Raw genomic sequence first — 27,972 nt, forward strand, 5'->3', positions numbered from 1 at the left:
CTGTTCAACAAAAGACAATATTGACTGGCCTATAATGAATTGATTTCTATCAGTGACTTGATGAGTAAGTTGTGTGGGAACATATACAGAATACAAGCCTCTGTCTAGATTTAGAAAAAGGCTATTGTGGGTGATTGTCAGGGCCTTACTACGCAGTTGCTAAGGTGTTCTGAATGTTTTTCACACATTTATATGTATTTGCAAAGGGTATTTTATGTGATAGGTGCAGTGCTGCTAGCCTGGATGCCAGCCCGAACCCCGCCCACAACATTTTTTGATCGGGAAGTTCGGTCTGGACTCGCTCCATTGAGGAGTAATTATGATCGGTTCAGAAATCGTCTGTCTAATCAAATTGCCAGGGGCGGGCTTTATACGATGATGGACAGATGATCTGCAGGGACGTAATCCTCACGTTATCAAAGAGCGCTTGGGTTGAACTGGTTTCCCTCACAGATGACTGCAGCTGGAGAATTGAGATGTATAGATTCCACTATCGCGTCCGTTGTAAAAGAAATCGACAGCGCATTCATTTTAAAAGACGAACATAGAACTGCAATCAAGGCATTTGTCGATCGGAAAGATGTGTTTGCCGTCCTTCCTATGGGATTCGGCAAAAGTTTAATTTATCAGCTGGCTCCGATGGTAACTAAGAAGATGGGACGCAATGAAAACCCTGTGGTCGTTGTGGTTTCTCCTTTGGTCGCACTCATAGAGGGCCAAGTAAAAGAAGCAACACTCGTTATTTTACTTCTTTTAGCGTGCGTGCATTTGAGTTCTGTAGTTGACAACTGTGCTATGCAAAGTAGTTGACTTACTGCGTTGCTCTCATTGGTTGTAGGTCTATACAATTGAGTGCAGAGTTTTTTTTTTCCCTGGTTCGGTTAAGACACGCCTCATAATCAAAGCCCTATGAAGCAGTATCAGACTCACATTCTGACTAGAATATGAGTATGACGAAGTCAGGCTACAGTGCTGCATGATTTGGGGAAAAATTGAAAAAATTTCTGATAAAAGTTGTGATAGCAATTTACATTTACATTTATTCATTTAGCAGACGCTTTTATCCAAATTGACTTACAAATGAGAACAATAGAAGCAGGTAAACTACTTAAAAAATAAATAAAAAAAACTTTTAAAGCACCAGGTCGCTGTGTCTGTTTGTAGGGCTACATAATTTGGCCAATATTTTTTGTAAAATAATAATAATAATAAAAAAATGTGTCCTATTGTTATTAAATTAAAATAAGAAACAAAATAAGTAGTATTTTACTGTAAAATAAAAATTTGAGTATTTAAGAAAAATATAATAATAATTTTACTTTACAGTACAACTGTAAAATTACAACAAAAATAATTATGGCTGTCTTAGTTTCTTCGTTCCCTTTCGAGGGAACTCGCGATGCGTCATCGACGCTTTGGGAACGCCCCCAGCGTGAATGCGTCTGAGCATCAATGTCAACTAGTCCAATGGAAAGAATGAGCGTCACGGGCGGGTGACGTCATGACCAGGAAGGCATAAGAGCACATCCGGTGAAACGCGGCATTAGCTTCTGTGTCTCAGCAAGCGATCTGTGTTACTCTGTCTCTGTCTATTTATTGTTGTCTGTTCGATATTATTGGGAAGAGTTATGGCGAAACAACTTTGCAAACTCTGTGCTTCTCCCTGCCCGCGTTATTTAACGGGTGGGGACACACACGAGCTTTGTGTAGTTTGTTTGGGAGTGGAGCATGCGGTATCAGCCTCCGAGGGGGCTGATTGCAACATTGTGAGAAGCTTTCGCTTCGCATGCTCCACTCCCGCCTGTCACTTTTCGAGGAAAGTGGCCAGGCTCGCGATCCTCAGGGTGCAGGACACGCGTCTGCCGAGGCAGCGCGGAGAATGCATTCCTGTGGATCGCGAATAGGATCTCTTTACGGGGTTGGAGACGGTCCCTTTCCACGAGGGATCCAGTGCTCTCTCTCCGGTCTCGGAAGCCCGCGCTGCGGTCTCTTCCGCCCGGGGAGAGAAATCAATGCTTCAGTGCTCTACCTCCGAGGAGGTAGATGTGCTGGGCATTGAAAGTGTACACAATCATGGGGGAAGTGGATTTGCCATCTCTTTCTCTAGCGTATGAAAAATATATAAGCCTATATATATGATAGTTTATATATTATATATAAAATATATATATATATAAAATTAAGCTGGTGGAGGTGTTTAGTAAGGCTGTAGATAAATTAAATATTTAATGGCCAGCAGAAATAAGGGGGCACTCGTTCTAAAAAATAAAACGAGTTTCCTTCCCTCTATTTGTTCACCTCCATCACGGGGCCTTCCATTTTTCCCGATCTGCACAGCGAGCTGTCTAGATCATGGAAAAAGCCTTACTCTTCTTGTTTTTTAGCCCCCACATTCATGTATATTCAGATATTAGGGGGTTAAGAGAGTATGGCTATGGGGCAATACCCCGGTTAGAACAGACGCTTGCGAGCTATCTGTCTCCCGGTTCAGTATCGACCCTGAAGGCGTCGGCTTCTCTCACTAAACCATTAAAGAAAACTATTTTTAATCTAGTGGGAAAAGCATTTACGGCAGTGGGTCTAGCAGGAGCCTGCTTGCACACTATAGCAGTGCTACAAGCATTTCAGGCTGACCTGCTGTGGTATTTGGACAGAAGTGAGGGAGTTTGGCCCGATGGGGTTTGAGAACTTCGTCGGGCCACAGATTTATCTCTCAGGGATGGCAGCCCTTGTGGTCACTGAGAGACACCTCTGGCTCAATTTGATGGGAATCATGGAGAAAGATACAATATAATCTCTCCCTCGCTATGTCCAACCCCCTGGGGCTGCTGGGCGTGAGCAGCTCCAGCCGTCTAGTTTCTCATACACAACACAGCAGCCAAAGCCTTCAAAGCAGAAGCCGGATCCGAGGACCGTTCTTCATGCTGAGAAAGCTTCGGCTCGAAGGAAAAGGTCTGGCGCCACCGGCGTCAGGCCGGTGAGGGCAGCCCCAATCGGGGTGGAATGGTGTACACCTCATTATACGGTGCCCTTTCCATCTCGGTGCCCTCAGGGGATCGTTCTGCCAACCCGCCACCCTTGGTGCTCGGGGCGCAGCGGTCTCCAAGCGAGCTTCTGGCGCAGCGTCAACTCGACGTTGCGTCGGACTCGCGCCCTCTGAGGGGGGTTCAAAAACAGTCAGTTCGGGTGGTTCCTGCCAGTATGCTTCAGGTCCCCGAGCTGGCAGTCTTTATTACATCAGAGGCCAGCCTCGAGGGGCTGGTTCCCTTGGTAGATTTTCTGGCAGCGCATTAGCTACTGCCAAATATATCTCTATGGGTCCTGCAGTTAGTAGTAAGAGGCAGATTTGGTTCTCGTCCTCCAGGCTACAACAGGGTGTTGCTCACGTTAGTGCATTCCGAGCAGGCTCTGGTAATGGAGCAAGAGGTAAAGGCCCTGTTAGCAAAAAAAGCTATAGAGCAGGTGTACTCACCCGACATTGCGTCGGGTCTTTACAGTCGTTATCTAATTTCTCCAAAAAAGGATGGAGAGCTGCGTCACTTACTAGATCTTCGTCTGTTGGAGTGTTTGGTGCTGGAACTCAAGTCCAAGATGCTGACACTCAAACAGATCGTGACTCAAATCAGATCCGAGGACTGGTTTGTCACGATAGATCTAAAAGACGTATACTTCCATATCTCCATCCTCCCTCAGCACAGGAGGTTCCTGAGGTTTTCTTTGGGGCAAAGAACACCAGTATCAGGCACTTCCTTTCGGTCTAGCTCTATCACCCCGCACATTCACGAAGTGTGTAGACGCAGCTCTGGCCCTGCCAGGCTGCAGTGTATACGCATTCTGAATTGCATAGATGACTGGCTGATTCTAGCGGAATCAGAACAGTTAGCGGTTCGGCACCGAGGTGTCGTTCTCGCTCATATGCAGATGTTGGGGTTGAGGCTCAATGCCAAGAAGAGTGTGCTTTCTCCAGTACAGAGAACCACTTTCCTTGGTGTGGTATGGGATTCAGTGACGATGCGGGCCACTCTGTCGCCCGTTCGTGTAGCTGCTATCCTAACAGCCACAAAAGAGCTGAGGCTAGTCACGCACTGTAAAACAGTTCGAGAGACTGTTGGGTCTTGTGGCAGTAGTGTCCAACGGGATACCTTTTGGCCTGCTGTACATGAGACCTTTGCAGTGGTGGCTCAGGACCAGAGGGTTCTCCCCGAGGGGAAACCCTCTTCGTATGATCAAGATCACGCGGCGGTGCCTTCGTGGCTTGGTTATATGGAAGAAACACTGGTTCTTAACCCAGGGTCCGGTGTTGGGAGCTCTTTGCCATCGAGTTGCTATCTTGACAGATGCTTCCCTCACCGGCTGGGGAGCGGTATTGGAAGGCCGCTCAGCTCAGGGCTTGGGAGGAGTCATCATCTTGCTTGGCACATGAATTGCCTAGAGATGATGGTCGTCTTCAATGCGTTGAGACATCTCCTCCCAGACCTGAGGGGCCATCATGTGTTGTTCTGAAACAGTGACTGTTAGGCCTCAGGGCAGCAGCGTTCAATGTGATACCCTTTGACCTGCTGTACGTGAGACCTTTACAGTGGTGGCTCAGGACCAGAGGGTTCTCCCTGAGGGGAAACCCACTCCGTACGATCAAGATCACGCGGCAGTATCCCCGCGCCTTGGTTATATGGAGGAAACTCTGGTTCTTGACCCACAGACAACACGTTGGTGGCCTATTATTTTGGTCCCTCAGGAAATTACGCTGTCTGAGGGCAGTGTATATTCCAGGGGGGCCAGAATATTGGAGCAGACACCCTGTCGAGGCAGGGGCTGAGGCCAGGGGACTCCACCCCGAGGCGGTGGAGCAAATATGGGAGTTTTATGGCCAGGCAGAAGTGGATTTGTTCTCGTCTCAGCATACGACGCACTGTCCACTCTGGTTATCCCTCACTCAACCAGTCCCCTCGGGGCTGGTTGCTATGGTGCAGACGTGGCTGAGGCTACGTCGGTACGCATTTCCCCCTGTTGCTCTGCTCCCAGGAGTTCTGGAGTGATTCCGCCAGGATGGAATAAGCCTATTTAGTAGCACCACCCTGGCCGAGCTGAATTTGGTTTGCGGACCTAATTTTTCTCCTCGACGGACCTCCCTTGGAGGTCCCGATCAGGAGAGACCTTCTGTCTCAGGCAGGGGATGCAATATTGCACCCCCGGCAGGGGATTTGGAAACTGTGGGTTTGGCCTCTGAGGGGGCCCAACTCATAGAGAGTGGTCTCTCAACCGAGGTTGTTGAGACCATTCTAATCTCCAGAGCTCCCGCTACGAGGAAACTATATTCACTATTTCGAGAGTTTTTCACTTCTTGGTGTTACCAGCGTCAGTGGGATCCGGTTAACTGTTCAGTAAACACAGTATTCGAGTTTCTGCAAGAACGCTTTGTATCAGGTCTATGTCCTTCCACGCTTAAGGTATACGTGGCGGCCATTGCGGCTCTCCACGCCCTGGTGGGTAGTACATTTTTGGGTCGAGACCCCCTGATCACTCGTTTCCTTCGTGGCACTTTGAGGCTGAGGCCTGCAACTTGCACTAGGGTGCTGGCTTGGGACCTTGCAATAGTTCTAGAAGGCCTATCTGGGGCTCCCTTCGAGCCCTTAGATTTGGTCTCAGAGAAGTTCCTTTCTTTTAAGACTATTTTCTGCTAGCTATTTCGTCCCTATTAGAGTCAGACCTTCAGGCCCTTTCGGTCCCCACCTGCCTTGAGTGCACCGGGGATGGCCAAGGCAATCTTACCCGAAACATGGATATGTTCCAAAGGTGCCTACCATTATTCCGAGGCCTATTGTGCTGCAGGTTTCTGTCCTCCTTTTACATCTGCGGACCAGGAAAGGCTGAACCTCTTGTGTCCAGTGCGAGCACTGGATACTTATGTTCATCGGACATCTTCAATGAGGAAGTCCGACCAGTTATTTATTTGCTTTGGATCACCTAAGAAGGGTCTTCCTGCTTTTAAACAGACGGTTAGTAAGTGGATAGTTGAGGCTATTTCACTTGCATACGAGTACTCTGACCAGCCGTGTCCTTTGGCGGTCAGAGCTCACTCTACGAGGGGTATGGCGGCCTCTAAAGCCTTACTATTTGGAGTTTCTCTTCAAGACGTTTGTGATGCGGCAGGCTGGTCCTCACCGCTCACATTCGTCAGGTTTTACAGTTTGGACCTGGATGCTGCCCCAGGTTCTCAGGTGCTTAGTGCTTAGTTCCAACAGACTGACACTCAGGTACTTGGAATTCTGGCGTTTTGGGTATTCTCGTTCCCAAAGCGTCGATGACGCATCGCGAGTTCCCTCGAAAGGGAACGTCTCAGGTTACTACTGTAACCATAGTTCCCTGAGAAAGGGAACGAGACGATGCGTCACCCTGCCATACTTCCTGCATCCCTGTGATCGCTTGCTTCGACTTTTTGAAGCTAATGCCGCGTTTCACCGGATGTGCTCTTATGCCTTCCTGGTCATGACGTCACCCGCCCGTGACGCTCATTCTTTCCATTGGACTAGTTGACATTGATGCTCAGACGCATTCACGCTGGGGGCGTTCCCAAAGCGTCGATGATGCATCGTCTCGTTCCCTTTCTCAGGGAACTATGGTTACAGTAGTAACCTGAGACGTTTTCTATTAAGCTTTTATTTTGGTGGAAAACTGAAGGAAACCTTCAAGCTTCTTTTTTTCTTGAAAACAGTCTGTTTATAAACACTTCTCATTACAAATGGGAAGATGGTTGGTGAATGTTGCGTTCCCAAATGCACATTATAAGCGACCCAAACTCCAAGTCAAAAGAGTGTCTGCGATGAATGTCATACAAGTTTGGAACTACATTGTACAGTGCAGTAGTGATGCTTGCATTAGTAAGTGCCACTACACTGTGAAGGAAAAACCTCTCACTGTTGTAAACACCTCCAGTTATCAACTCGTTTGGCCGGAGCCAGATGACATTGAGATGGAGTGTTTGAAAAAAAGTGGCACATTGAGGTCAACCCCGAGCACGCCTCCTTAGAAAAACTCAGGCTTTTAGAAGCACTTATGGTTACAGTATGTGGGTCACAGAAAGGGACCAGCGGCCTTCATCCACATTGACACAGCATCAGAGCACAAGAGGACAGAACAGAGCCATAACAGAAGGACACATGCACAAAAGCACACAAAGACTATTTCACATTCCACTTTAAATGAGCTAAGTGCTGCTTTGATTATTTGTAGCAGAATAACTTACTAATGTAACTGAGATCTATGACCTATGAAATCAAGATCTGAATGTATAAAACATTTAGGCTGGAGGGTTAACTAAAGCATTTCACAAACAAGGAACAGATCATGACGCTGAAAGAAAATAGACAGCCACCTTTTGGAAAGGAATGCTGTTTATATTCAGTTGTATACTCGGGCTCACTATCGGTTTAATTCATTGCACTGGTACTGGCATCAAATGGCATCCAGATAAAGTGAAATTAAAGTGTTAATGCACAATATACCAGTATCATAATAATTACTGGTTGATTATTTCCGAAATCATTTAAATTTAACGGTATTGGTCAATTGTATATTTAATTGTGCATGCTCATTTTCCCTATTTTTACATTGTCTCACCTTTGCTGTTGTCAAGTGCTCACTTAGTCACCGTGAAAACAAAATGTTTTCTTAGTTTTTTTTATGGAATATTGCACTATTTATTATAAATGACTTTTCCGTGCACATCTTTTTTTTCATTTTTTTTTCATGTGCCCTCGTAATCTTTAATCAAAATAACATTTCCTCGACATTCGCTGTTGACGTGTTTACTGGCACGAGGACAGGGCAAACTGTCACTCACATGACATCACACAATAGCAATCCACAATGATCTAACCATCCAATAAATTCCTGATGGACAAAATCAAGTCCCGCCATACATTGTTTCTTGTAAGAGAAGCTGTATCACATCACTGTATATACTGTCTACAATAGGGAAGAAAAGACTATTGGAACTTCTGTTACAAATTTAATTTTTAAAAACACTATGAATTTAATAACACTGTAAAATATAATCTTTAGATAATCTAAAAATGAATAGCCTACCGATTTTGATATATATGTTATAATGTTGTGATGCCGAAATTCACTTGTAGGATTTAAAATGATTGATTGTTGAATTTTTATATATGTAAATAAAGTAGTTTGCATTCAAACTTTAAACAGAACATTACAGGCTAACATATGTGAAAATTGAAGTCCTAATAGACTGACTTACAATTATTATTATTATTAATAATACACTGATAATACAATAATACAAGCAAAAGATTATTCTTAAAGAGTTATTCTCAGTCACTGGAATGCATTTCTCCAATCATCCTCAACATTTGCAAACCAGTGCAAGTTATAATATAAGCATATCAGTGCCATCAAAATTGACGTGGTTAATATAACAGTGTCTGTCAGTATTTTCTGGTGTAAACTATGGCTACATTTTTGATGACAATGATTGAAAATCTACAAAACTGTGTACATTTTTAAGTTTTTCTGTATGGCATGTATTAATTTTAACGGTACAAATTACAGACACAATACTGTATATGGGATATTGATTGCAAGAGACTGGACAGGATTCACGGTTATGCACTGTGGTCTGTCAACAAATTATTATTCATTGCGGTATAAAAAAATACTGTATGTATACATGTGTATGTGTTATCTGTATAAAGTTTTTTTACTATATACTGTAAAATACAAGTGTAAAAATACTACTGTATGAACCATTACAGTTGGTATACAGTTTTAGAGTACAGTGCTCATTGTTAAAAATAAATACATACCCATTCTGTTTACAAAATGCTTGAATGAATGACTGAGGAAGCGTTTGTTCTCTCAACATTCGGCTACACCTTTTAACACCCCTCAGCCATTGTAAGGTCATAATTTAAGAACATGGTCCACAATAATGGTCCTTATCAGAAACGTGCCTATGTCCTTTGACTTATCTAACTCTTCCTCTGTTTTGCCTCCCTACCCTTCCACCACACATCCCTACTCGTCTTCTTCCCGGCTGTTGACCTGTTTGTTTCCTTGTTGTTCTTCCATTATAAGAAATTGTAACTCTGTGTTATGCTCTGTCTAAATATGCTTTCCAATTGAAGATTAATGACATGCATCTCTGAGCTATTTTAGACTGGTTGATCATTGGTTGATTTAATGCTTTACATTCCCCTTCATTGGTGAAATTTAAGATTCACCTGCACAATTCATCAATTCAGGACAAATTTACAAAAAAGGTCTAATAGAATGTATAGAAAATATACTAGGGCTGTCAAATGATTAATCGTGATTAATCACATCCAAAATAAAAGTTTTTGTTTACATAATATATGTGGGTGCACTGTGTATAATTATTTTATATATATATATATATAAATACACACACATGCTTGTATATATTTAAGAAATATTTTAATGTATATACTGTATATAGATTTATATATAACTTATATTATATATAAATATAAATATTTTATATATAAATAATATTTTTTTCTTAAATATACATGCATGTGTGTGTATTTATATATATACAAAATAATTATACACAGTGCACCCACCTATATTATGTAAACACAAACTTTTATTTTGGATGTGATTAATCGTGATTAATCATTTGACAGCCCTAAAATATACTTGACATTACTTATGTAATGAACTAAAGGCTATGTTTTTTAGGGGTAAGACTATTCAACAGAGAACGTGTGAGCAACATGACATTAATAATTGATAATGTAGGAAACAGCAGACAACTGTACATGATCAACTGCATGAATGTACCAAAGCATTTGCAACTTGTTCAAAAGAACGAGAAATTGCTTTTATGATGTGCACAAGTGACTAGATGGTGTGGAGGATGAACAAGTAGTTTCAAGAATTTCAGTTGTGATCTGAGAAATGCACCAGAGCGACTGAGTCAAAAAAATAAAATAAACTGTCAGTGCCTCTCTAAATGAAGTCTTTTAAAGTAAAGTATTTTTCAAAACAAACATCAACCTTTTTGGATTCACTTAAATACCTTTCATGCCGCAAGCAAAAGCCCGGATGGCAAAGCAGTGTTTAAAGGCTGTGTAAAGCCATTCAGTTTCAAAGAATTCAAGAGCATTGAGATTCATGAAAATTCATTCTCAGGGACTAATCAAGATTCGCCTCCTTTGAGTTTCCCATTATAGATGTGGAATTCAATAGATAACAATAGGATCTCTTAAGAGCTTGTTGACCCGACGCTTTAGCTTTATTACCTGTCACCTTATTGATGTGTACTTGGCAGTGGGTTTTACATCGCAATATAGAGCTTTATATGGAGTCTGCAAGTGTCAATATCAATCCTCTATTCATCTGCCACATACTCAGGCCAAAACATAATTCATTTCGTTACGTCGGGTCCCAGGCTGACTTTACTGTACAGTCTGTAAAGACAGCAAACGCACACACACAGATACACACATGCAACACTGCAACAGCGCTCATAAAAGTCAGCTTATCTACTTCACTGTTCTGAAATACTGCACAGATGAGCAATCCCTTGACCTGAAATCTCTCTATGCATTTTAAAATTCAGATAAGATGTGCGTTTGCTCTCAGCCGTAAAGTTAGCGTTGATCACGTTCAAATGGAAGAAATGCTCTTAGACAGAAGCCACTGGTACTGAGAGAGAACCACACCAATATTGTGCAGTTTGGACAATGACCACAGTTTGACTTACAGCCTTCTCAAAGTAGAATTGATGTGTAAGGGAGTGGGAAACAACAACAAGGTTTAGCATTTGTCTAATGACCCTTCAGGCAGTGACTAGTATGAATTACATTTCGTGCCATTGTTTTCTCAACGGGTATAGAGTGGTGTTGTGCACAAAAGCAACAAATGAATGATGGCTAAATTATCGACAGGCACTGAAAGTAACCTAAGGACTTATTTAATCTATAGAGATGTTAAAACTACAGTGAGCGTGAAAGAAAAACATGTTGCCATGATAAAGACTCTTTAAAGAGTGTTTACTGCAACAACTAAAAAAACCCTCAAAATTGTCATATGAACAATCTGTCAGTTACTGATATATGTTTCATTGTGGACACAATACCTATAACTTGATTCATATTTAAGACAGACTGAGAGTAATGGTTAATTAAGCCCTGTTTATACCTGGTATTAAGATGCATTTTGGTCGATCGGATCACAAGAAGACGAGGGAGACACATAACCGTTCACACCTGGTGTTTTAATCCATCTCTTTTGTCCACTTTTGACCAGTCCTAATGTGTCTGTCCTAATTCTGTCCTAATTTCTTCGAGGGGAGGATCTTGGGTAGGTATGCATCAATACCGATACAGATACCGATAATTCTTTATATTTGAGAGCCGATAACCAATATAGCAGATAAATCTAAATCTAAATATATAATAATATAAAAATATATTGTTGGTTTAACATAAAAAAATGGTACCTGGTTGCCTTAAATTTTTTTGTTTTTTTACATCACCCTTTTTCTCAATTTAGACTACAATCTCACAACTCATAACTAAAATATTTCTTTTTACGATTCTGATTCAGCTGACATACAGTAAATCAAGGCTGCTTAAAGTTTAGCCAATAAAAACCTCTCCACAACTTGTTTTTCCATGATCCAATCAATTCCCAATTAATTAAATCAACTCTCTCAACATTTTTTAATCACAGTATATCCCATTTCACCCAGAAAGGTCAGATTACAAAATGGCTTGTGAATGTCATTTCATGTTGACTTTAAAAAACTGTACTGTGCAATTTAATAACTTTCAGCCATTTGAAATGCCACTTTACTCTTATCAGCTCCTAATATGAATGTGGACACGATTACAGAATTGGAGGAAAAAATACAGCACAGTTAACCTAGTTTAACCTCCATGCGCATTTTATGCCAACATAACATCAACATAGAGATATGTCAACTGGATAATCTCCCAGCTGTACAAGCACAGATTAATTCAGATAACACCTTACTCTGCACAGCCTGCTTACACAAACGCACACAGAAGGTCTAGTATTCTGTTATCGTTGATGGATTAAATATATATGGCAACGCTTATCAAAATATTGCAATTAGCACAATTTAGATTCACCCCAGAGAGTTACTTCAGAACCTCTGCAAAACCACTGATGTTTAACAAATCCGTTCATTCCTGCCTCAAACGTCCGCCTGCTTGAAGTTGCTGAGGGATCGGTTTCTGAGTTTCTGCTGCCAGATTCGGTGGCGGTCTGCTGCAAACCAGTCCAGCACTGGCTGAAGACACAAACACATAAATCACTTCAAAGGGCTGTGGAGCCGCCTGCTGCTGCCCATTTCTATCTACAGTATCTCCTCAAACTGTGCCTGAAGGTCATTAGTCACAGGGTAAAGAAACACACAGGGCACATTTCTCTAAAAACAGCAGCCATGTTTTCTTTCAAGGGTTTGGGTTGTTGTAATTTCCTGTTCTGCCGTCTGCACATTAGCTCAGGGGAACCTGAATTATGGAGGTAACGTAATTAGAATGTAACTTTTTGCTTCGGATTTCCCATTTTTCCCCTGGGACGTGCAACGCAATGGAGTGAAGCGAAGGCAGCGTATCATTCATCCCTCCGGAGTTACCTGTTGCACGAGTCCTTTTGCAGCTGTAAATCCCACTCATCAGCTTTCAGTGTACTAGCTCGAGGAACACAAATAGCTTTTCGCAGAGAGTCTGATCTTATTAGTGAAGGAGGCGATAAGGGCTGTGAGCAATTCAGTATTCAAAGATATCATCCCGTCAATATCGGGAGACGCATCAAGTCTTCTACATCAAATATTAAGAACAGACGCAGCCGGATCATTTCCATAATGACCAACGCAATCTACCAGGAGTAGCACAAATTAGTTTCTGGTTTAAGACATTTTTGGGGGCATTTAATTAAGGCGTAAATACCAGTAAATTGACTAGCACAAACACTAGTAAATCGCGTTGCATGATTAATTGAAATACTCTCCTCCCATAAATTTGGCATCTGAAAGGGAAACTCCTACAAATGCATATGCAAAACAGCCACAAAAATAACTGTCCACACCTTTTCAGCGCTAATTTTTCACGGCGTGTCTTCAGTAAACCCCGAAGAAGGTTCAGAGGGTTTGCACTGGCACAAGCCGTTAGTAAACCTGGCCCTTAATCGCATGTTATTTACAATTCAATGAAAATGTATTATAGTTTGAATTTATATTCAATGCAATTAGTTGAACTTTAGAGTGATTTTTTTGACCCACTTAAGTGGGACTCTTTAAATGTAATTTCATTATAACTTCTATTGTATTTGACATATAATTAACTTAAAGTGTACTGCCAAATGTACCGAGAAGCATTCATGGTAACTATTATAATATATTACAAAGTGCACTTTTTTTTCTCTTTATTTTTATTCCAGAGACAAATGCTGTTGTTTGTACAGAGATTGCATTTTTGACATTTTCAATCCCTCACCAACCTAGAACAAACTGCCTTAAAAAAAATAAAAAAATAATGATAACACTGCAAACAAAGTGCACTTTTTAACAGTTGTGAAAGTGTACTCCCTTTTTAGAGAGGTTTTATTTCATTAATGTTATTTTTCTGCAAGTAAAAATATGCTTTTAGGATTTGAAGTACACAACAAAAGTCCACATTCAATGCAATTAAGCACATTTCTTTTTTACAAGGGAAGAGCAAAACAGTAGTTATGCAAGGAAAAATTAACCTTGACAGTTTGATCAGAACCCCAACGCAAATTGGAGAGAGGTTTAAAGTGAAGGGGTTTATCTGCTCATTAATTTCAGTTGTTTTTATGATTATGTATGAAGAAAGGGAGGAAATGGGGGGGGGGGTCTTTCTTTTTTCCCTTCTGCTCAGAAGTTGATCAGTTTTCACAGAGGCAAAAGAACAGGTTAAAAACTCAGTCTTCCTGCTGACAATCACATAAAACCACCAACTCTGCTCTACAGCTCAGCCTGCAGTCACTTGTCTGAGCTTGTGAATTCAGCTAACTTGGTTTCTGGTGGTCCTTAGGCACTCATCAACTGCTAGACTTACAAATCACATCTGTTCTTCCGACAGACGCTTGTTCCAATTGCCATATTGTGCCAGACTACAGACATGTTCCTTAAGCCTCCATTACCAACATTTTAGAATCCACTAATGAGGAATGAGAAAGCAGGCAGGGGAGAGAGCAGAGCACCAGCTCGTCTCTGAGGCTACGACTACATCGTATCAGGGTTTTTACGCCATATTTTCAATTCAATTTGAATTGATTTAAACTATATTTAACCATTTTGACAATGCAATCATTAAAAACAAACTATGCAGAGAATAGTGCCTTAAAATCCACATGCGGAAAATCTCACAGCAGTGACAATAGCAAGGGAAAACTCCCTAAGATCTAGACTCGTGAGAAAGCTTGGGAGGAACCAAGACTCAGCTGGGGATTTCACCTCTTCAGGCTGGCACATTTAAATGAACAAGCTTGTAGGTGATCTTTATGGAGCTTAATTTAGCTTTGTCTTGAGGATGTTCCTTTTGGATAGAAATCATAAAGGCCCTTAGTCCAGTGTCATACTGCATTAACTTCAAATTGAGATGCTGAAAGAGTGTAAACACTGCTGGCTTTTAAGTTTTTGTTTTTATTTTTACTTGTTAATATTTGTTGTTAAGCATTTTTTTTTGTTAAAACCTACATAAAATATGAAATATTGGTCATTTTGAATATGAAATTAAGAATATTTTTTTGTGGAAATTGATACACTAATTTATTATCCAGATCAATAATTAGACGATATTTGTATATTTTAACAGATTTTTCTATTTTTTCATTTATTTAGTTAATTAATACATCTTTAATTTCATAATTTGCCATCATGAAACTATATTACTTAGATACAGTTATTTAGATATCTACCAGTGATATATTGACCAGGGGTGCGTTTCCCGAAAGCATCGTTGGCCAACTATGGTTGCAAGTTGGTCGCAAATCCCATTGAACTCTATTGGTAACGACGGAACTTGCGACCATAGTTGGCTAACGATGCTTTCGGGAAACGCACCCCAGGCTGATTTGAGATTATCGGCCAAAAGCTGATCTACCGACAGCCTTTAAAAAGTCTAGTGCATTGGTGTTTTCAAACATTTACAGTGAATTATGCATTATTAGAAATGTGTAATATTACATTTAAATTCATAAACTGAATTTAATTAACAGCAATCGATAATGCTGAAACATATCTTATTTCCTATTATCTGACTATACTTTTATCAGTCATATTGGTATTGCCCAAAACTTAGGCAACTATAAAATCTAGATTTCCAAGTATCACCCATCGAATAATCCATATGTGTGGACTAACAGCAAAAAAATAAATCATCTTCATGGTCACAGAGATATCAGGTCTCAAATTTTTTTTTTTGTCATGCCACAGAGTGCAACGGGTTTTGGAAGTTACCATTATTGGAAGCAGAATGTAGCGCAGCTCATTCCCATTTTTAACACTACACACAGAAATGTGCCAGACTCAGAGGACACCCTCCATCCCACATCGTAATTATTCTCACCACACCTTAATTGCCCAGGGCACCATAGTATTCAGGTCAAGGAGAACTGATCTCTCACTTCGTAGGTCTCCAACGATGAACAAAACAGGCTTCAAAGTGGCCAGATTCAGCCAGATCTTCAAAGTGCTGACCCTTATGGATGTCCAGACATCAGCCCGGTATGCCAACCTCAGCATGTCCCATGACAGGACAGCAAGACAAGTAACTATTTCCTATCACGCCTGAGATTTGGATTCAAACTGCAAACTCATGGTTGAGAAATGAAACATGTACAATAGACCAGTGTTTCCCAACCCTGCTCCTTGAGGCACACCAACAGTGCACATTTTGGATGTCTCCCTTTTCTGACCCATATATTTCTGGCCTTGGAGTCTCTACTAACGAGCTGATGAGTTGATTCAGGTGTGATCGATTAGGAAGAGTTGGAAAATGTGTAGTGTAGGTGTGCCTCCAGGAACAGGGTTAGGAAACACTGCAATAGACTAAAGGCTGGCCCTTAACTTAAGTCACTTAAGTTAACACACCTCACACCACAGGAACATCTGATAAGATAATCTGTAGAATCATCAAGATAATCGTGACTTTACCTAGGATTGTCGGAAGGGGAGAATTTGGGACCAAAATCGGCCTGATTATCTTGTAGGGTGTGGGTGCCTTAAGATTTCATTTGATCTCTTTCCCCGCCATTTACGGAATTTACGTCATTTATGAGACAACGCTTTCCCGCCTTTGACGGAATCTTCTAGTGTTTCCTTGTTTTCACTGTTATACGGTAGGGGGCTATATTATGCATCTTCTGAAAGAGTACAGAATCTCAGAATAAAAAACACAGACAAAAAAGAATCAAAAACCAGCGATAAAAGCATTGCATTGAAAAAAACACACAAATTTCTCAGCTTTTTGTTCAAAATACTACTTTTTTAACTTAGCCACATTCAAGTGTTGATAAAAAAAAGAATGCATGATGCTAAAATAAAAGCATGCCAAAAAATGTTTTTTGTTTAAAAGCAGAGGCTATGTTCTTTCTTTTGATATATAGCATGTTCACAGATATTCATACAACAAAATATTCTGGGGGGCATGACATTTTTGTCAAAATTATCAAAAATTCTGGCGATGGCTGGCAACTTTTTTTTTTTAAACGCAGGTGGGGAAAGAGTTAATGAGAGTGTATCACTCAAGATGGCTATTAAATCCAATTTGGATTCAATTAAACATTATTTTCCGATTAATAAACATACAGAGTGATTTACAAGGGTATATAGTCTGGCTAAGACATATTTGCAATACACAAATCTATATGCTAAAGCTATTTGAGGACTTCACACTACTGCCACGACATTCCCAAATAAGGATGAACTATTCCACCTATTGTTTAGGAGGAGGGCTTGGGAAATTGTGTTAAGGGTTGGGAGAAAGGGAAACAGAAATGTTTTAAAAAGTATGTTAGTTGAGACATTATGGAGCCTACTATCCCATTTCCTGTCGTGATGAGGCCAAGACTAAAAATACACATCCCCTTTCGTCAGAACGCAAATTGCCCCCTCAGCACGAATTTCTCCTTCAACCGCTATCATGTAGCACAGCATACAGTCTCAGAGCAGGAAGAGAACCCCCACAATCCCCATGCCTGGGAACAAATGTGCCATTCGGTTGGCTTACTTTGATCCTATAATGGTTGTGTCTGTGTAGACTGTGTTGACCTTTGTCCACTATCATATCTTGACATGACTCTCAACATCAGTTTGTCAGACCAAGGGAGTCTGAAGACTAATTGTGTGCGTTGACCTTCAACGGTTGCTCTCATTTTGTATATTAGTATCTGCAAATCCTTTGAGGATACTCATGGTATGTCAAAGTTATTAGAGTCCTTATGATTTACTCTAGAGCAGGGATTCCCAATACTGTTCCTGGAGGGCCAACGTCCTGCAGAGTTTATCTCCAACCTTATTTAAAGACACCTCAACCAGGTAATCAAGCTCTTTAGAAGTGTTAGAAACGTCCAGCTGTGCAAGTAATATGCAAGTAATGCTCAAGCATAATTTTCTATCAGTATTCCAGTTGTCATGTGTATTTTTAAAGTGAGCTTTTTCTTTTGGCTTCGCTGGCTTTTGTTCATCTTCCTAAATAACTGATACAATGGGCTTGAACTTTTTACTGACACCTTGTGGAGTGGATGCTGTATCGCCTAAAAATAAAGGTTTCAGGGTAACAAATTGTAGAAATACCCCTTTTGCCAATACATATACAAATAATTCATTAATTCCACAAGCTAAAATGGTGAATAATAGAAGGTTTACCTAGTTTTTTTTTCTGTCGAATGCACTACACTGCTTAATTTTTCTCAGTTTGCACAAAGAACCAGTATTTCTCATATGAGGAAAACCCTACACAACAGACTTTATATTTGCTTTCCTCTGCTTATCCGTGCATTTCCTCTGCTTTGATATCGCTACTTAGACCCAACTTTGCGAATCTCGGCTACTAGCCTTTAGTCCGCTAGCATTTCACGCGTGGCCTCGCGCCTATTGACCGTCTGATTTTACACCCGTTTCACTGAAAGGATACAGGTTATATCCGGCATTTCAGTCCTAAATTACTAGTGATATTGGTAGTATCACTACTAATCTACTGTTCATCTGTTATGGCGAACATATCAGATGTGTGTCTAACGTTACCTCTGAGTGCAGGTGAGGACACATTCGAACTGATTACTGGTTAATGTCATTGTGTAATGAACAAAAACTGCTCTTTGTAAATAATTGGAATCTGTTCTGGGAGCGACCTAGGCTCTACCGTGCTGATGGCCTGCACCCCAGCAGAATCGGAGCGGCTGTTCTGTCGGACAACATCTCCAAGACGTTACACACCGTATGACTAGAAAATCAAATTCCAAATCACAGTCTTTGCTGTGCCGATTTAAATGGTAAATGGTAAATGGACTGCATTTATATAGCGCTTTCACAGACCCAATGGCCACCAAAGCGCTTTACAATTTGCCTCACATTCACCCATTCACACACTCATTCACACACCGACGGGCGACGGCAGCCATGCAAGGCGCCATCCAGCTCGTCGGGAGCAGCTGGGGTTAGGTGTCTTGCTCATGGACACCTCGACACTTGGTCAGGTGGAACCGAGGATTGAACCACCAACCTTCCGGTTTGTAGACAACCCACATGAACCACTGAGCCACTGCCGCCCGATTTAATTGGTATAAGTAGTGTAGAACATTATATAGAAACTGTGTCTATTCCTCGTTTAGTGAGGCCAAATAATAAATCCACTGTAGGATCTAGGAAAAATCTTATTGTAATTAAACCTGAAAATCTAAATATCAGTGAACAAAAACAATTTCTAAAACTAGGTCTTCTAAACATTAGATCGCTCACACCTAAGGCGGTTATTGTAAATGAAATGGTCACAGATAATAGCTTCGATGTACTTTGCCTTACTGAAACCTGGCTTAAACCAAACGAGTATTTCGGTCTAAATGAGTCTACCCCGCCAGGATACTGTTATAAACATGAGCCCCGTCTGATCGGTCGTGGCGGCGGTGTTGCAACAATCTATAGAGATATTATTAATGTTACTCAGAAAACAGGTCACAGGTTTAACTCGTTTGAAGTACTGGTGCTAAACGTTACGCTCTTAGATGTAAGAAAGAAATCCCTATTATCTCTAGCCTTGGCTACTGTATATAGACCTCCAGGGCCCTACACTGATTTCCTAAAAGAGTTTGCAGACTTTCTCTCAGATCTATTGGTCAATGCCGATAAAGCAATAATTGTTGGAGATTTTAACATACACGTAGATAACACAAACGATGCGTTAGGGACTGCGTTTACAGATTTATTAAACTCCTTTGGGGTCAAGCAGAATGTCAGGGGTCCCACTCATCGTCTAAATCATACACTAGATTTAATTATATCATATGGAACCAATCTAACCGATATAGATATTATACCGCAAAGTGACGATCTCACCGATCATCACATGGTAACTTGTATAATACGCACTGCTGAAATTTGTCATGTTGCGCCACGTTATCGACCAGGCAGAACAATCCTTCCGACCACTATAGATAGATTCTCAAATAGCTTACCTGATCTATCTCAGCTGCTCAGAGAACCCAAACAAACAGATGAACTAGAGGAAATGACTAGCAGTTTGAGCACCATTTTCTCTAGTACATTAGATATTGTTGCACCAATTAGATCAAAAAAGGTTAGAGAGAAAACTAAAGCACCATGGTACAACAGTGCTACGCATGCTATCAAGAGAGAAACTCGTAACCTAGAGCGTAAATGGAAACAAACTAATTTAGAGGTCTTTAGAATCGCGTGGAAAGACAGTATGTCACGTTATAAAAAAGCTCTAAAAGCAGCCAGGGCTGAGCATCTCCGCAAACTAATAGAAAATAACCAAAATAATCCAAGGTTTTTATTTAACACCGTGGCTAGACTAACAAATAAACAGACATCACCCGAGCAAATTATTCCGTTACAGTATAGCTGTAATGATTTTATGAACTACTTCAATGAGAAAATTGAAAACATCCGAAACACAATTGTAAATGTACAATCCTCTATGGTGTCTTATGATTCAGCCTCAATTATCGCCCCTCAAGAACAACTACACCGCTTTACAACTATAGGACAGGAAGAGCTAAATAAACTTATCATTGCATCTAAACCAACAACATGTTTATTAGATCCAATACCCACTAAATTTCTGAAAGAAGTGTTACCTGTAGTGGAAGAGCCTCTTCTTAATATTATTAACTCGTCTTTATCTTTAGGTCATGTTCCAAAAATATTCAAGCTGGCAGTAATAAAACCTCTCATTAAGAAACCGCAATTAGATCCAAATAACTTAGCAAATTACAGACCGATTTCAAATCTTCCATTTATGTCTAAAATACTAGAAAAGACTGTGTCCGCTCAATTGTGCTCTTTCATGCAAGAAAATGAGATATATGAAAAATTTCAGTCAGGATTCAGACCGCATCATAGCACAGAAACTGCGCTAGTTAAAATTACAAATGATTTACTTTTAGCTTCTGACCAAGGCTGTATCTCAATATTAGTTCTACTCGATCTTAGTGCTGCGTTTGACACTATCGATCATAAAATACTCTTGGATCGACTACAAACCTACACTGGTGTTCAGGGACAGGCATTAAGCTGGTTCAGATCGTATTTATCAGACCGTTACCATTTTGTTTGTTTAAATGGGGAAAAATCGAAGATAACGTCAGTAGACTATGGAGTGCCGCAAGGATCGGTGTTAGGCCCTCTGCTATTCTCAATATATATGCTGCCACTTGGTAATATTATAAGAAAACATGGAATTAATTTCCACTGTTATGCTGATGACACTCAATTATATATTTCATCACGGCCAGATGAAAACACTAACTCATCAAAATTGACAGAGTGTCTTAAAGATATAAAATGCTGGATGATGCATAATTTCCTGCTACTAAATCCAGATAAAACGGAGGTATTACTTGTTGGTCCAAAAAACTATCCACAAAACCACTTACAATACAACTTTAATATAGAAGGATGTCCTGTTACTTTATCCTCTACGGTAAAAGACCTGGGTGTTATACTAGACCACAACTTGTCTTTCGAAAATCATATTTCATATGTTACAAGAACAGCCTTTTTCCATCTTAGAAACATTGCTAAATTACGTAACATGCTATCTGTTTCCGATGCAGAAAAGTTAGTTCATGCATTCATGACCTCGAGACTAGATTACTGTAATGCTTTATTAGCTGGTTGTCCTGCATCCTCAATAAACAAGCTACAGTTAGTGCAAAATGCAGCCGCTAGAGTTCTTACTAGGTCCAGAAAATATGATCATATAACACCAATTTTATCATCTCTACACTGGTTACCTATCAAGTTCCGTATCAATTACAAAGTACTATTACTGACCTATAAAGCCCTAAATGGGTTAGCTCCTGTGTATTTAATGGACCTTCTATCGCCCTACAATCCATCGCGTTCTTTAAGATCACTAAATTCGAGGCTTCTAGTCATTCCTAGGATATCTAAGTCCACTAAAGGAGGGATGGCGTTCTCACATTTAGCTCCTAAACTCTGGAATAGCCTTCCTGATATTGTTCGAGGCTCTGACTCGCTGTCCCAGTTTAAAACTAGATTAAAGACGCATCTTTTTAGCCAAGCATTTACATAATGCTTACCTTTTATAATACTGCTGAATCAGATCAAATGCATTTAATACTATAAAACTTGAAGAGACTGTAGGTTATCTGTATAGGTTGCATAGTATTTGCAGTCATTACGTTCCTGTATATTGCGTGAATGACGGGTGGTTGGGCAGATATTGTGTTGCGGTAGGTAGTATGCCATACGGAACCGTTGTCCACTGAAACTGCCTATTCACGCACCAGTGGGGCTCGACAGCCTTAGTCAACGGGTTGGCGCGTATGGTTGGGCTGCGGAGAGATTGTGAGATTGTGGTTAGGTCTCAGCAGCAGGAGGGACGTAGAGGTCAGTAAGCTGGGCTGAGTTGAGTGGGGGACGGAGGGGGGTGATTTTGGGACGCAAGAGTCACTGTCTTCATGTTTTGTCATTTACGCCTGTGTTATGGAAATCATCATTATGAACAGCAGCTACGCTAATTATTTTCCCTTTGCTTTTCTGCTGTTATCTCGGGACGCGAGTCCCGAGAAAATGGCGTTCATCAGCTCCAGTTTGTATCCAGCCTCTCACGGAGACTTCAGATGCTCCAATCACAAAGCCTGTGAAGTGACGACTCAGCACGGGCGATATGGACTCTCTATGGTGGACGGCACTGATCCTCAACAACTCGTCTTAAGACCGGCGTGCATACTTGGACTTCCAAAAAATACTCTAAATGTTCCGATCCAATCTGACTTGTAATGCTGCCCGAATCATGCACTGTTCCTTCGTTGGCCAGAGGAGAACTGGCCCCCCGACTGAGTCTGGTTTCTCCCAAGGTTTTTTTCTCCATTCTGTCACCTGATGGAGTTTGGGTTCCTTGCCACTGTTGCCTTGGCTTTTGGCTTGCTTAGTTGGGGACATTTAACATTTAATATTATTGATCTGCCTTACTTAAGGTGGACGTTGACGCAATTTCTTTTAGAAACAAACTTTGTTATATTGTTTTCATGTTATCACTGTGAAGCGCTTTGATACAATCTGTATTGTAAAAAGCGCTATATAAATAAAGGTGACTTGACTTGACTTGACTTATCTTTGTCTGCAGCAAAGTCATCCCTAAATGCCAAGTATAACTCTCATCAAGTTCAAGAGGTCCTCTTAACTCCCCAGTGTCAATGAAAGGTCGTCCAAGATATGACAGCAAAAGGAACTGACTCACCACGGCTCAGTACATGTTAAAAAATAAGTCAGCCCATCTGAACAGTGGGAAGGTCCACTGAAAGAGCTCTCTCAACTCCACGTACAGAAGCACTGTCGGTCAGCATGACCTCATAGAAAAGGAGACAGAGGTACTTGAGACAACTTCACATTTTGGACAGCTTAATCTCAGTGTTGCAAGTATGGAAGTTACTATACTTAAACTGAAGTGCCTTGAAATGCGCAGCATTATTCAATGTGTTTTCACTGAAACAGGAAGACAGGGCGGGACATATCGAACAGCCCCTCCCCTTTTTTTAAATAGCCAATAGCGTTTAGTTTACAACACAGCTCGTGATGAGCCGTTGAGCTCGGTAAAGAGGTAGTTTCTTCCTAATCTCTAACCATTTTACTCCTAATCTCCTCCATCTCGCTAACGCGGAACCAGACTTCACGTTCCCTATTCCCTATAATTCACTATGTCCCCTTCACCATGTAGATAATAGTAAATGTATGTACAAGTTACCGATTTCAGCCGCAGCTTCAGCATCTATTTATAGCGTAGCGTAGGTGATGTGCAAAGTGATGTCATCAACATCATTGATCCATATTGGCAGAAGTGAGAGACTAAGTTTTAAATTCTTATATCTTCTAAATGCGAATTTTGTCATTGTTTTGGAGCACACTAGCTTATAGTTAACACTAAGGCTAACATATTCATACTAAAAGCCCCAAAACTTTTTTTGGACAATTTTGATTTCATGGGGACTTTAAGAAGGGCACTCGTGCATTTTCAGCAATAGCCACAGACTTTATATTGCTCTTAAGTTTCTCTGCAGCCAGCGAGCATTAAAAAACAGCATGACACCGATTGCATTTACTCACAGACAAAGGCGAACCTAGAAACACTTGAGCACACAAATACTCACATCCTACCACACACTTTCCTATCAGAACAACATAGCGGTTCTGAGAGAGCTCCTTAGAATCAACCACAACGCGGCTGCTGGGAGTAATTGCCCTGCCTTTCTGCAGTCTAATGGAAGGCGCAGTGCAAGGCTGGATCTGGGTATGCTATAAAAAAAAGGAAGCAAGAACTTCTCAGTGGGGTGCAAAAGCCACATCCTCCCTTGAAAAGGTCCTCAAACTCACAATCACATCCCACAGTGCAGCCACAATTGGGCTGAGTGGAACGCAGTGGTCAGGTAAGGCACACACAGAGCTTGGTTACTCACAGTGTTCAAATGAGTGGCATAGCGCTGACTCATATTACAGCAAAAAAAAGTGCAAAACTGAATTTTTAAATTTTTTTAATGCCTCTAAAAAATCTTTGTAGGCTTTTTTGATTGTAGCAGCACTAAAAGTCTCAATGCTGCATTGAAAACAATACCACTTAATGTGATTTGATTTCCATATTTATATCTTGATTATCTTAATTACAAAGGGCACTTTAATGTATTTTAACAACGACCATGAAAGTCATCTTTATCCCAGTTTAAGTGCCATGACTAATATTATCACAAATGTCCATTAACTCACAGCTAGTATTGTGGATGTTTTATGGACCAGTGTTTCCACCATAACGTGTGCCATAAAGTTACATTTTATGTGCTGCAAACCACAGCTTCCCTATTGAGTGGATGAGATCCACGTTCTATTCAGCCTTTTACCAGTGCCAAAGAGGATCACATGCTTTGACGGACTAAGAAAACAGCACAGTGAGAACTAATGAGACAGCTAATGAGACCACGAGATTTCGAGGAGAAATCCAAGAAAAAGCCCCGACAGGAGATTCTGGCCTCACAAAGGCAATGCATCGTGTGTCTCAAGCACTGATCCTACTTTAAATGGTGGCGTCTAATGGCATGCATAAAATACAGAGCACTTGAGCACTTGAAAATCTTCTATTTTCTCCTATACTTAAGAAAGCATTTTCTTTAAAGAACTGTTGCATCCAAAAACACAAATTATGCTCCATTATCACTGTTCCAAAGAAATATGGTTTTATTTTTCCCATGGAACACAAAATAGAAATTTGTTTAATATAATTTAGAATGAAATTCTAAAAACTCAGCCCCCCACCCGCATCTATGAGAACATACACAAACATTAATCTCACACACTTATCAGCACATCGTTAAGCATGAAAAAATCCCTGACCCCACCCTGACCTGATGTCATAACCCTTTCATAGATCAATGTGCATCTTTGAATAAAGTGTGTCCTGAAGGGATTCTGGGACCAACAGCCTGATTACAAACAGACTGTTACAGATGAGCCCGTCTTTCCCACTCTTATCTTCTTACATAACTGTAGCCTTCACCAACATCAATGGCATGGAGAAGATCCATTCATATGCAAGTTAAATTTGGATGTGACACTCAGATTAATAAAAGGGACAAAATTGCATACATTAATTGGTTTGTCTTTTTTTTTAGACCCCTATAAGACCTTGGATTTTGTGAGTTATTTTTATATGCATAACAGGCTTTTAAAATAACATTTTGACCATGTCATGATGACCATGTGTTTATTTTCATTGATTTCTATAATAGCAGTGAAGCAATAAGAAGCATGGTAGCTAGCCTGTTTTTTTTTGTTTGTTTGTTTGTTTGTTTGTTTTTTCATCTTTAATCGAAAAGATTAAATAACTAACTGGTTATTTTTAAAGCATCATAAAAGTGCTTCATAAAATATACACTCACTCTGTCACTCACTTGTGCAGTACAAAGGTAAATATGTCACTTTTTTCCAAGATCGAACTGCACGCCGAACTGCTTTTGGAGTCTATTGCAGCCTATGCAGGTACAGTATGCTACTGCTCATAATAATTCAATAAACATTGTAGATAATTGCTTCAAAATCATTTTACATTGGTCACTTTTAGAGCAGGCTAATGACTTATCCCAGTAGCCTAGTTGCCTGCGCAGGATTCATGTCCCGCTTCCTCGAGCTCTTCAGAAGCTCGTCAGATCGAACAATAGCATCGCCTGACTGTCCAAAAACAGAATTACTGGAAGCGCGCACATCCGTCGAGCGCGACCCCTGACCCATCCAAACATTCCTTACATCCGTCGTCATAATCACAAAACTATCAATTCATTCATAAAGTACTGTTCACACGACACGGGGGCTGCACAATGACCCAAATCCTGTGTTGTGAACTATTAATCACTGGGTCAAAAAAATAATGCAATCGCGTTATTTTATGTCATTCCATTCTAATTACATTTGTTTAGTCGCTTTTTAAAACTAGTCTTTATTTGGGATCGTTCCCCATCTCTTCCTCGTTATTTCACTCGTGCTTATGGGATGCTATTTGACAATACAGACTCACTGCAAGAGGAGAGCCAACGTTCCGTCATTAAGAATTAAAAAATATTAATATTTTACAGTAAGTAGGCTACGCAGGACGCGATGATTGGCCATCTTACCGTGTCCAAAAAAACGCGAAGTTTCCCTCGATGTGTTGATATGTTGTGGAAGGAGAGCAGGATAAGCAGCGCGAGCGCCTTCTCTTATGTCCAGCGATACTGTCTACTGCTGCCGCGCGCTGCACACCATGTTACCGTAGAGACACGAGCCGCGGCGCTGCTCTGTTGGAGGAGGAGGCTGTGCTGTGCTGTGCTGTGCGTCTACGGAACTGCACCGGACGAGCGGATTTAAAGCAAGGGAGGGTGTTGGTAGGATTACGTGGTGCCGCTTTAATAAGATGTCACTACGCTGAATGGGACCTCCGCTACTGTGTCTGGGCCCTTTTAGAGGGGTACAGCAACACCTTCTGGGAAAAAAAAAGAAGCTCACATGGGAGTCATGAATGATAGCTGACTGTAAACATTCGGCAGTTGCAATAACCTAGTGCATTATGGAGATAGATAGATAGATAGATAGATAGATAGATAGATAGATAGATAGATAGATAGATAGATAGATAGATAGATAGATAGATAGATAGATAGATAGATAGATAGATAGATAGATAGATAGATAGATAGATAGATAGATGGATCCTGGCTATGAGGGGCCAACTGCTGAGAGGTGGAGAATAACACGGTGACAAGATACTGGGAATCTGAGGCTCTAATAGTGTTAAGTCATTAGTCATTTCCGAATGTAGAAAACAGATTTTGCTTTCACTAAATGAAATACAATAAAGCGAGGAGGATCCAAACCATGGAGCCCGTTCTCATCCCAAGGCGTAATATACTGACTCTTTTGCCAAAGCGTCTATATCCAACGCACATGGCACCCTTTAGCGTCATTTGAGACGCAGATATATGGCGCCTCCTAGTGGTCTAACCCTAACACTACCCCAGACCTAAACCTACCCAAAACCGAAGCGTGTTATATTGACGCTAAAGGGTGCCATATGCGTTGGATATAGACGCTTTGGCAAAAGAGTCAAAATATTACGCTTTGGGATGAGAATGCGTTGAACCATGAGATCTCTCTGGTGTGAGACTAAGTAGCTTTAAAACTTCTTAATGCATGATCTTAAAGGCTAGCAGCCAAGCAGAGCTTTGACAGAGATCCGGCTAATTAACAGCTTCCCAGCAGGATCTGCTCGAGATGCATGATGACCCACCAGGAAGGCAAACATCAAGACAAAAATCTTCCATTCTTTCTGACATCATGACTTGCAGCTACTTGCGGCATTTTGTTTTAACGTGTTAAAAGGATAGTTCACCCAAAAATGAAAATTTACTTTACTCAGGCCATCCAAGATGTAGGTGTGTGTTTTTTTTTTTTTCTTCAGTAGAAATGTAATGATGTTTAGCTGAAACCGTGGTCCTTGGTGATTCTTATACCGTCACTTTGAGAGTAAAAAAATACAGGCAAAACAAAATGAATACTGGTGGCTCCTGACGATACATTGAGGTCTTATGAAGCGAAATGATCTGTCTGTGCAAGAAACAGTATTTACTGCATTATAGGCCTACCTGTAATCCAAAGCCTCGGGAAACGGTCCTGAGCGCGTTCATGGCAGTCTGGAGCGTGAGCTTCCTGTC

General features: G+C 40.8%; 1 protein-coding gene across 1 annotated transcript in view; it reads right to left on the reverse strand.

Moving 5' to 3' along the window:
* hpca (hippocalcin) overlaps positions 1-26,519 on the reverse strand; it is a 53,344-nt gene extending 26,825 nt beyond the window's left edge. Inside the window, exon 1 of the mRNA XM_056233925.1 lies at positions 26,398-26,519. The gene's annotated coding sequence lies outside the window, so the exon portion shown is untranslated. The remainder of the gene's footprint in view (positions 1-26,397) is intronic.
* Between the last annotated feature and the right edge of the window lie 1,453 nt (positions 26,520-27,972).

This window comes from Rhinichthys klamathensis, unplaced genomic scaffold, assembly GCF_029890125.1.
Source record: "Rhinichthys klamathensis goyatoka isolate OS25496 unplaced genomic scaffold, OSU_Roscu_1.1 h1tg000384l_1, whole genome shotgun sequence".
In the NCBI taxonomy this organism is placed as follows: domain Eukaryota; kingdom Metazoa; phylum Chordata; class Actinopteri; order Cypriniformes; family Leuciscidae; genus Rhinichthys; species Rhinichthys klamathensis.